Here is a 12605-nt window from a genome sequence, read left to right as displayed (position 1 = left end):
ATTGGATTGACTGTTCCCTTTTCTGAATGTCCCTTTTTTCTTGTATCCATTATTTGTGTGAGTGTGTACGTATTTTAGAAAAGATATGTTAGGAAAGGTAATTATTGTTGGTCACGCGATTTCTTCTCGATGTAAAAGAAAGGCTACAATGTTACTCTTAGTCACTGAACTTACTATGAATTAGGTATGTCAAGCATTACTATGTATCAGTTGTGACCATGAGTTATATTATGACTACTAAAATGATTTCTGAATCTGAGAGAAGCTATGTCAAGCATTACTATGTGTCAGTTATGTCCCTATTATGTGTTCGTATGTCCATGGCATATGTTATGTTATGCCCTAGTTCTATGTCAGTAACACGCTTGGACTATGAAAATAACACTACGGAAATTTAACTACTACTAAAATGATTTGTGAATGTGGAGAGAAGCTATGTCAAGCATTACTATGTGTCAGTTATGTCTACATTATGTGTGAGTTACGTCCATATAATGTGTCAGTTATGACCATGTTATGCCCTAGTTCTATGTCAGTAACACGCTTGGACTATGAAAATAACACTACGGAAATTTAACTACTACTAAAATGATTTGTGAATGTGAGAGAAGCTATGTCAAGCATTACTATGTGTCAGTTATGTATACATTATATGTGAGTTACGTCCATATTATGTGTCAGTTATGACCATATTATGCCCTAGTTCTATGTCAGTAACACGTTTGGACTATGGCTCTACAGACAACACTACGGAAATTTAACTACTACTGAAATGATTTCTGAATCTGAGAGAAGCTATGCCAAGCATTACTATGTGTCATTTATGTCCACATTATGTGTCAGGTATGTCCATATTATGTGTCAGTGATGTCCACAATATGTGTCAGGTATGTCCATATTATGTGTCAGTTATGACCATGAGTTACGTTAGTTTTATGTCGCTAACACGCTTGGACTATGGCTCTGAAGATAACATTACGTAAATTTAATTACTACTAAAATGATTTCTGAATCTGAGAGATTTTTTACGAAAAATGGAAATCCTCCAAACCAAAATTCCTAAAAGATTCAAATTTAAGTCCTTTTATGTCTTTCAAGCAAGGGAACATCTTTTTCACCGTGCTATACACTTAACAAAATCAAAAGTATCCAACAAACAAACGTGACCGCCCACCAAACGGTCAAACCCAAAATGTTATCGACAGAAGACCAGACCAATCGCTCATTTCTTTCCAATCCATACAAAGAGAGAATAAATAATACAATATGGAAAAGGAGAAAAAAAAATCTATTTTCTTGAACTCGAAAACTCGATTGAAAAATGGTAGCCCTGTTACCACGTGGATTCTAGTGATACAGCGTTTCGAATGGTAAACGCCATAAATTATGAACTTAGACCCCTAGTTTATATTTCAAATATCTCTCTTTTCATATATATATAAACATTTTTCGCTAGTCTACCCTATATACACTCAATCAATGGAAATGAAAAAGTGCACTGACATTGCAAATTCCTCTCTCTCGCGGAATTAATAGTCCGGCCGGTATGACAAGGTATATAAAATACGTTCGGGAAACAAACAGCTAAAAAATGGAGAGGGGAAAACCGAAATATTTTATATAAAAGAACAGCACTGGGAAAAAAAGGGGGAGCATATTCTGAAAATATTTCCGCGCCATACATAGTGAATGCAAGGACATACTACAAGAGCAAAAAGAGCTTACCTGTTGGAGATAAATAAAGCAACATGTGAGGGTTTCTTTTGAAAAGAGGCATTGCTGCGATAACGGATATAATAAAGGATTGTTGTAACGAAAAATCCTTTTCTCTAATAAAGAAATGAATTTTAGAAAATTCCACTTAGAACGAAAATAATATCGGTGTCTTATTTTATTATATAACGTGTTCATATAAATTCAAACCTAAGTACATTTAGAGCAGAAATGAACAGAAAAATTTTCTCGAGAATTTCTGAACACTTATACTGTCTGATATTGAAATTAAGCATGTACAAAATCATAGAAATGATTGAAAAACATACCAATATAGCACTGCATCTTTTTAGTCCAAAGGGATTTGAATCCCGAAGGACTATTAGTTTCGTTTTGGCATTTTGCGTCGGACTCATAAATGTCGGTTCACTTTTCAAACTGTTGCCACAAAATGTTAGAGTCCTGCATTATATTTGAAGAAATTAAATAATGAAAAATCTGCATAAATGTATGTATATTTCTCACATTGTCATAAAATAACGGTACATAGAGTCATCGAATTTTGAATAACGTAATCCTCCAACGAATATGAGCATGTGGAAGACCAAATTTGAAATTTGAAATTTGTTTTATGATCGATTTCCTATTTTTTAAAACTTTGACGAATTTTTGATTAACAAACTCAAGGATTTCAAAGCGAGCAATGGCAACGTTGTGCAGAAAAAACATTTTTATCTCCAGCGCGTGAGTCTCTGTATCGGAAATTCTAAAGATATGCTCGTTTTAAAACTATTTTGCGATATTGCTGTTGCACTGGATCTTATGGTTTAAGTGCGAGGAACATGATATTTAATAAAGAAAGGTAACACACAAAATGTTAAAAAACGCCCCTTTGGACGTAATTTAAAATCTGAAACATTTCAGATTTTTTTTTTTTTTTTTTTTTTTTTTTTTTTTTTTTTTAACTCGGTGTAGTGACTTTCACAGATAGAGGGAAAGAACTGCGTAACTGATGGTTTGGTGTCCTTTGACCTTTGGTGTCCTTCCTCAACCTAACTGATACAGTGATTCTTTCAGCAACACTGCACTCCTCGAGATTTGAAATCCGGGAAAAAAGCATTTTTAACGATCGTATACTTTTCCAGAAATCTTTTGTGGCTACTTGTGTGTAGGTGACTTATCTCATTTGTCTGCCAGTAATATCAGAACAGGTCCACGAACTGCATCGTCGCAAGGACAGCACGATTACACTTGTCGTTGGTAAGAGTCACAAGCACCGCACAGGTGGCGGTACGACTATCCTCAGTTCCACCCCCAATTTTGAAGGAAAGCACTTCGGGGGAGAGGGGTCTGAAGTTTCCACGCCTCTTCAAGTATCACCAACCTCTCGAGAGGATTTTCCGCTCGCCGCATATTTAGAGTGCTCCCACGCCGAACAAACACTATACATTTACAAATACCCCTGCCTTCTCCGGGATTCGAATCCGGATCCATCGGTACCGTAGTGAGCTCCCTAACCACTATACAGTCTGGGCGGCTTTGTGGCTACTTAAATCGCATCACAAGTCGGAATGTCTTTTGGGCGGCAATATTAATCCTTTGTTGCATCATGTTCACTCTAGTAGACAAAAGTTTAAATTTGTTTATTCTTCTGTAAATGCCTTAACAGATTCCATTCCTGTGTTTATTCATTCTATATTATTAGAACTTTCAACTGTCGACCCTAGATGGCTGTATAGCATCACTAAGTAAAGCAGTGCTATTTGGAAAATGGCTGCTACTTCTGTTTCCAAGTTAGTACCATTTCTCATAGTAAACATTACATAATATTGCTTACATTTTCTTAGACTGCCATTTTTTAATTCATAATTAGTCATTTTAGACATTTTATTTTAAATGTCAGTTTGAGAAAATTGTGGAGTGGGTAGATAAAGATCGACCGAAAAGAGTGAATTGAAACCCAAACGGACTGCTTATCGAGCCAAAACACCACTGGAAATGTTTATGTTTGGCAAGGAATTCCTAGAACATTTGACATTTGAATCCAATAGGTACGGGTTACAAAATCGCAGCAAAATGAATTCAATCACAATCGACGAAATGGAGGTGTTTGGGGGGATCTGTATGTACATGTCAGTCGTAGATTTACCATTTAGAAGATGGTAATGATCACTGCAAACAAGGCAGGAAATGATTTCAAATGCAATGACCGTAAATCGTTGGGAAGAGATTTGTATGCATGTACGTATATGCATGCTGTCCACTGTTGCGAACAAACTGTAGCAATTATTTAACACGAAATTCGAATTTTTTTTTTTTTTTTAATTATCATTAAGGTTATTTTAAGTAAAAAAAATACAAACATTTTCGTTTAACTTTTCTAGATTATTTGTATGCAACAAAGGGTTAAGAAAAGGGGTTTTTGCAAAAAGCCACACACGCTTGGAAACTAAGAAAAGAACATTACTGATGAAATAGAAAACACCTATGGTGAGACAAAAGTTTGTCTAATCTTTGGGACCTTTTTATCGCAATTTGTGGGCCAGATGTTACCGAACATTATGTAGAAATTTAATAAAATCATTAAAAATATACCGCAAAATCGGATATTAATAATTTTAACACACAGATTTATTTCATTATATAGTGTTCACCAAACGTATTTACATTTAAAAACTCATTTGAAAAATTAAAAATACCTGCATTCCAAAAGCATATTTTTCAGTTCACCGGCAAACCAACACCGAGACGAATTTCACACTGCTGTTCAACAAAATTTTACATGATTTTTCAACAAAATCGTCAATTTTTTTTCATTGGCAGCCCTTCTAAATAATAGTAAAAAGCATCGTCTATATTTTTCCGGTGCTTTTATAAGGTATTTTCTCCCTCCTTTCTGCATGCCCTCGTGGTGTAACGGTAGCACACTCGACGCGTATTCGAGAGTTCCAAGTTCGAGTTCCGGCAAGGGCATTGCTCATTTTTCCTGTTTCCTACTTCAAAATAACCTAAAGATTCTATAATTTTACTCCTTCATTTCGGGGAATTTAATTTTCTAAACATTTAAATTTTCTAATGAAATTCGGGAGTTTTCTAAAATTCCAATATGGTAGGCTAGCTCTATGATCGTGTGTTGGAAATGAACAACCCTCCTCATATGTAATTGATGAGAAGAATGCAATACCCAGGCAACTTGTACCTGATGATGAACGGATATCAATTCCAGCACATAAGCCTAATTTCATAGATGCATTCGATGTGAATAAAGAATAAGTTTCTATACGTTCTTGATTTTTTCTAGCTGTTCCGCACTTTAAAAAAAATTGTTTTGAATTTTTATAGTTATTCTAATTTTAAAATCAAATAAAAAGAGAATTCCAGCTGGACTAATTGCATTTATCTATGGCAATTCTTTAAATGTAATGCATTACTTTTCTTAGAATTCACAAAACTTTTACTGTAAATATCATGCTAAGTGCATATAAAATCTACATTAATAACCATAAACAGATTAACTTAATAATACTGTCGAAACAGTGTAGAGACATTAGGATTTTTTGGAAACAAGAGAGATGAAAAATTAGCAACCGCCTTCGCCGGGAATCGAACCACGGGACTCTGGAATACCGGCCCAGTGTTCAGAACCACTACACCACGAAGGCACACCAAGAAGGTGGGAGAAATACCTTATATACTCCCCCTTTTAAAGGGCGACTGGGCTTTGTTTTAGGGGACCTAATCGCCAAATCCTGGGTGTGGAAAGTCATAATCCATCACCCTTTTAGTTCGGGCGCCACTGTAGAGACATAAGGTTGAATAGAAAAGGCGGATAGATGAAAAACTAGCAACCGCCTTCGCCGGGAATCGAACCACGGACCTCTGGAATACAGGCCCAGCGTGCAGAACCACTACACCACGAAGGCACGCTAGGAAAGTAGGAGAAATACCTTATATACTCCCCTTTTTAAAGGACGACAGGGGTTTTTAGGGGACCCAATCGCCAAATTCTGGGTGTGGAGAAACCTCATCCAACACCCTTTTAGTTCGGGCGCCACCGTAGAGACATTAGGTGTTTTTGGAAGCAGGCAAGATGAAAAATTAGTAACCACCTTCGCCGGGAATTGAACCACAGACCTCTGGAATACCGGTGTGCAGAACTACTACACCACGAAGGCACACCAAGAAGGTGGCGGAAATACCTTATAGCTCTACTTGTGTACATTGAAAATCTGGAAGACGATCCACTTGCCTTAAAAGTTTTGCGACGTAAACAAAACAAAAATCTTCCGAGAGCTATTTTTAACAAATCTGGAAGTATTATTTATTACAGTTTTTTGTTACACCTTATCATTTTACTTTTTACTTTATTACGAAGTAAACCATTCGCATTAACATATAGCTACAATAATATACATTATATTTTTTTCGAATTACTGTACGTACCAGCTTTACAAATAAATCTGCATCATAACACTAAGAGAAAAAGAACGTGCATCTTTTGTTTGCGTTTAATAAAAATTAAATTTCTTATTATATGCTTAAAAAGATATAGCGATATATAAAAATCGGTGAATCATTTATATCGATAATTCATCTTATCCGGCTTTTCAATTATCAAAAATAGCATCACAGTTTACATCACTTCGGTTAGTCGGAATTTATTGGACTTAGTTAAATAGAAAAAGGTTTTTGCTAGTTAATGGTGGCATAAAAATATAATTTTATTACAAGAAAGAGATCGGAAATTTCAAAGAGAAATTTAAAATTTCGTCATGCATAATCAAGACAAAATTACGAATAAATGCTCATTTTTAATGCTCATTTTAATTAATCATGAAAACAGAATTAATATACCCATTTAAAATAGTTATGCGATTAGACTAAGTAAAAACATGAAATTATACACGCAGAATGAATAAAATATCTATCCTCAGAGTCTAAAAATTTCTTACGATTACGTCATTTTAAGAACAAATATATAAGATCTTTTTAAAAATTTATGTCCAGATTTCTTTAAATCTATTGTTATACTTAACGAATATTAAAAATTTATAACATGACGTTCCAAAACCGTTTCTCGCCATTTGACATTCAAAAATTTCTGTGGTTAACATTAAGATAAATTCCCGCAACAAAATTTAATTACAAGTGTAATTCTTTATTTTGGTGAGAAAACCTACATTTCGTCATACTTCCCCTTTGCATTGAACTCTAAAGCCCTTGGTCGATTACATGGGCCATCCCTCAGGGCTGTTGCCTGACCAATAAATCGTTTTAAAGCAACAGCTTACATCTTTAAAACAAGGAAAACTTTCTCGCCACATCTAAGCCAACATATCAAAAGAAAACCTCGAGGCTAACGTTTTGATCGCTCTTATATATATATATCTATATTTTTTTTAAAGAAGCGCTACAAAGTCGAATCGAAAGTTTCGATTGCTCTCGAAGAAACCCATCTGATGAGGGAGGTCGGGCAGAATCGGGCAGCCAGAAGACGGAGATGTCCCCAGGGAAATAACAGAACCATCAACGCCGGGTAGAACAAGAGACGAGATACTGGCCGTGAATGAGCGCTTTACATGCAAATCTGCCTTACACATAAACTAACGAGAAAAATGAGAAAATAACAGAAAAAGCAAATCTTTCTACTATTTATACCAACTGCTTGAAATGTGAAAGTCCACATGGTGAATTTAATACAATTTTCATAGGAAATAACGGAAAGAGCGCGAAAATAAAAAAAAGACGGTAAAAAATTAACAAAACTTGGTACATTTCTTTGGGCCACCTTCACAATGCGTTTTCATTGAAATGGTAGTATATTTATGTAAGTCGATTCTGTTAGTATCTTCATAACTTCATAAAGGTATCCCAGTATAAAGGCACTCGCCCCTTTATGAAGGCTGCATTTCGTAAATCAGGAAATCTCTTCATAAAAGTACGGATAGCTTTGTACTGAGACATCCTCATAAAGGCTTCTGCCTCTTCGTATAGTAGTCGACTTGCAGAAAGACAACTTCCCCTTTATCAGGAGCACAGTTATGAAGCAGTCCCGTTTCTTTATTTTTGAATTTCTATTGTCATTATTACCTAAAATAATACCATTCAGAGATCAAATTTTTTAGTCGACCGGCAAACCAATGCCGACAGAAAATTTACACTCCATTTTTTACAAGCAGATCAGTTTTCATGAGCAAAATTATTTCCCCCCCTCCCAATGACGGGCCCTCATCCGACTGCGGCTTGGTCACTACTAAAGCGAAAAGTGGTAGTCACTTTATTATAGAGGCATCTAAACGGTGGGCCCCTTTGGCTCCTATGAAGAGACGGACAGTTACAACCATGCCTTTTCCGATATTCGAACTCGGGCTCTTTGGTATCGCAGTCGGTTCCCCTAACCACTATACCGTCTGAGAGGTTCACGAACAAAATTTTAATGAAATATTTTTTTGGGGGGGAGGTGGTTGTTTCTTTGCTTTCTCATTCTCCATATAAACTATAGGCAACATTTAAATATTTTCAATTATTTTTTCAACTTACACTTTTAAGGATGGTAATTTGAATTGAAATTTAGAAAGCAAATGCGCACTATTGTGGTAATCATTAATTGGAATATATATATATATATATATATATATATCGGATATAATTAATTGGAATATATATATATATATATATATCGGATATAATTAATTGCAATATATATATAGACAGTTTCATGAGTTTCATTGATTTGTGATCAACAAATTTTGAAGACCACTGTTTTAAGAGACCAGTTACAGATATTTAACTCAAGGTTTTATACATCACACAAAGTAAGAAACTTAGAATTAAATTTTACTTAAGCTTACGTAACTACTTCTAAATGCATAAAAAAATGCGATGATGTTTCCACTACCCTTCCCTGACATGTAACATCCCGGTGTTTTATATTAAAAATAAGTGTTCCCATTATAATTCCTCGCAAGTTAACTACAGGTACAAGTAAACGTATGGGGCAGAACCAGCGATGCACCATGGATCAACTGGTAATGCGTCCCCGTGCGAACACCATGTAAGAGACATTACGCGTGGTGCGTGCTGACCACTACACCACGAAGGCATGCTAAGAAGGCGGGAGAAATACCTTATAATCTATTTTAAAAATTTCAAGCCTTTAACGATTTGATAGTATAAAAAAAAGCCTTTTTCATTTAAATTGAACACAACAGACAAATTGAAATTTTAGGTTATTCAATTCGCATACATCTCCATAAAAACTCTTAAACACAAAGAAAAGGAAAAGTCAAGGAAACTAGCAGCTGAAATGCAAGTTGAGGAGCTACACAGTGTTTCTAATTATAGAGGATTTCTAATTATCTAATACAATAGGCGCCCGATGAGGAGCTGCACTACGTTTCTGATGCATTCTCACTGCTCTGAATGATGAACATCAGCTGAAATGCAAGTCGAGGAGTTACACACTATTTCTGGTTATAGAGGAGCTTCTATCTAAAACAATAGGTGCAAGCTGAGGAGCTGCACAATGTTTTTGACAAAATCCCCCTGTTCTAAATGATGAACATCAGCTGAAATGCAAGTTGAGGAGCTACCAAAATGTTTCTAATTATAGAGGAGCGTCTATCTAATACAATAGGTGCAAGTTGAGAAGCTGCACAATGTTTCTAACTCATTCTCACTGCTCTAAATGATAAACACCAGTTGAAATGCAATTTGATGAGCTACACAATGTTTCTGGTTATAGAGGAGCTTCTATTTAATACAATAGGTGCAAGCTGAGGAGCTGCACAATAGCTGCTCAACTTGCAGCTATTGTATTAAATAGACGCTCCTCTATTATTAGAAACATTGTGTAGTTCCTCAACTTGTATTTTAGCTGATTTTCATCATTTAGAGCAGTGAGGTGACGTCAAAAACATTGTGCAGCTCCTCAGCTTGCACCTATTGTATTAAACAGAAGCTCCTCTATAACCAGAAACATTGTGGAGCTCCTCAACTTGCATTTTAGCTGATGTTCATCATTTAGAGCAGTGAGAATGCGTCAGAAATATAGTGCAACTCCTCATCGTGCGCCTATTGTATTAGATAGTCAAGGAATCATAAAGGTTACTGAGCTACTACCTCAATTCCTTTCTATGTTTTATTTCGAATTAACTTTCGGAATAAACTTCAACATGGCATTTATGACATGAAAATGCACCATTCAGAAAGCAGGGAATTTTTGCTCGATATACAAGGAAATATAAATTCCTTAAGTGTGAAACATCTTACTGTTAACAGATCTGTTGCCATATATAAAAGGACGCCCAGAATTTTCAGAATAAATATACACCGTTAGACGCATTTTTTTTTATTTCATTTTCCCCAAAAAATCGAGTCAGATGCTTGAAATCTTTCTTGCGATTGAATAGGCAAAATTATGAACCAACGATAACAAAACACTTGGCCTGGGCAACACACCTGATTATTAAAGGGAGTTTTATATCAACTAAAAATAACGACTGAGTGATTTTTTTAAAATACAGTAAAACATGATACATGAGCCCTCATAGATAAGGTAGAACTTCTTCGCTCAGCAAACCGAAACAAGAATACAACATTTGATAACAACGGCAGAAATATCACATGAAGACCAAAACTCATATGTATTACTATCCTCCTCTGCATCGGTAGCCATAAAATGAATACCTCATCGAGTTCCTCATGGCGAGTCTCTTCTTTCTTCTAAACCAATTGCCAGCAAAGCACATATGAACAGTCATTATTGGAAAGCAATACCGAGAGATTTTGGTGTGGGGTGAGCGCGATATCGTTTGTCATAGCCACCACCCCGCCCCCGTCACTCTTCATGGTAAAACTTCCTCATCGCCAGGTATAAAGTCCCAAACAGGAAGAGATACAACCCGAATCTCTTCCACTTTTTTCCCTTCCTTCTTCACCACTGCTAGCCACTTGTCACGTGACATATGATGATAAGAGTGTCGCTGTCATTTCTTCGCGACGTAATGCCACCCAATACTGGGCTCGTCCGTCACCATCCTTGTCAACAGCGGCCAGATTTTCTGATGGATTTAATGTTCGATTGCTACCAGAAGAGAGAGAAAGAGAGCTAAAAAAAACAAGTGTCCCTTTATCGACAGCGATGGCTATCGAGCAGCGAGCGAGAACCGTGGGGGCCCAGTGGGCCCTACTAGAAATCCTAGCCATCAATCTACGCCTATTAACCCTGACAGGATCCTGCCTCCTCACCTTTTGGCCCCGACTCCTTCGGCGAGAGGCAAAAGGTGTTATCGTCGGAGCAATGCCATCAATCAGCTCGACGACGGCCGCTCATTGGCCACGGGGGCGCGTGCCCTCGTCTTTTTTTTTAATACTTTTCTCCCTGTGTCTGCACTCTGGTCTCTCGCTTTCTCTTTAAGCTACCCCCCAAAGGCTGGTGGCTCCGTCGTCTGCTCTCCCCGAGGTCCTCAAATTCCCAGTCTAGGAAAAGAAAACTGTGGCACAGTCAAAGGCGACGCATGCGCAAGAAGGTCTCTCTCGTTCCGCTCGCCTTGATGGATATTTATTTATTTTACTTCTCTCCTCGTTTTTCTTAAGTCCTTTGCCGCATTAAATAAAGCAATCCCGATGCGATGTGGGACCATCAGAAAATGCAATCTTACATTTTTCATTTTCAATATTTCCTTTCGTTTTATGGCAGCAGAGTTCAAGCAGGAAGACAGACGCAGATCGAAGTGGAAGCAATAAAAACGGAAACATTTATACCTTCAAAAAAATTATAAAAACATTCCTTTCCTGCTAAAAATAGAAAGTTAAAATATATACAAAGTAGTACTAGTATTCCTGACCGGAGACATTGAATTCAAGGTTGAAATTCTACATATATTACACTTTATAGGGTTCCAACCTTGGATTTACAGTTATGTGTGTGAAACCTCGAGAACTGGTAAGCGAATAACCGCTTTAGCTCTGGAAACAGAAACGTAAATTCAAGAAGGATTACTTACCCTGCTCAGATGGCCCCTTTCTCAGGACGTACAGAAAAGCCTCCCACTTGGGCAAAATTCTACAGGAGTTGGCCCCTAAATGTTAACTAAACAGCAAAGTTATCAAGGGCCTGAAATATGGTCGAGAGTAGTAATAATTTAGTGTAGACAAAAGTCAGAATCTCTGACTCTCTTGCGAAGTCAGTGGAACTTCGACTATAGTATCGCTCTTCCTTCATTTGCATTAACCACTATTCTAAAAACACACTCTGGCAGAAAATTTGTAAGCTGAAATTAGAAGAGACAGGGAAGTAGCTTTGAACTAAAGAGATAACTAGTGAAAACTTAGGATAAACCTTACAACCTTTTCACTACACAGTGAATATTCATACTTATGCACTGCTTGACCTTGCATTTTACTTCATTATAAGGTTCCAAATACAACCACAAGTTTACAAATATGAAATGAAAGTTTCATAATTCTGAATGAAAAACTCATTGCATAAAATTTTCAAATTTAAAAAATCATCCAAGGAATGCTGCTTGGCTTCCAACACAGAATCACTCAGAACAGCAATTTGAAAAATATTTATTACTTCTACAGTCCCTAGCTTCCAACCTTGAAATCTGAAAAACCGAACGATTTTTTGTGCGAAAACCGGGATACACCGGAAAGCTTCCACGCTGCGTGGCGACACCATTTCAAAGGAATTCCAAACGTACTAAAATTTACTTTAAAATGCATAATTCAGATGACTGAACTATTAATAATATGATTCTGATTGTAAAATATATTGATATTTAATTAGCTATTCTAATAATTAGCTAAGTTTATGTTTTTCGACTAATTTCAATTTTTAATATTCTTATACTCTTATACTGAGAAATTACCGAGTATGGATAAAA

General features: G+C 36.4%; 1 protein-coding gene and 1 non-coding gene across 7 annotated transcripts in view; both read right to left on the bottom strand.

Moving 5' to 3' along the window:
• The window catches only part of LOC118189526 (uncharacterized), a 1222747-nt gene that overhangs the window by 277735 nt on the left and 932407 nt on the right, over positions 1–12605 (bottom strand). The window lies entirely within an intron of this gene.
• Positions 5563–5636, bottom strand: TRNAT-UGU (transfer RNA threonine (anticodon UGU)). The gene has a single exon. It is a non-coding gene; the product is annotated as a tRNA-Thr (tRNA).

This window comes from Stegodyphus dumicola, chromosome 5 (assembly GCF_044657685.1).
Source record: "Stegodyphus dumicola isolate Sdum_Otavi_A_Nest chromosome 5, ASM4465768v1".
Taxonomy (NCBI): Eukaryota; Metazoa; Arthropoda; class Arachnida; order Araneae; family Eresidae; genus Stegodyphus; species Stegodyphus dumicola.
Note: the sequence above shows the minus strand (reverse complement) of the source record. Positions and strands in the feature narration are given on the sequence as shown.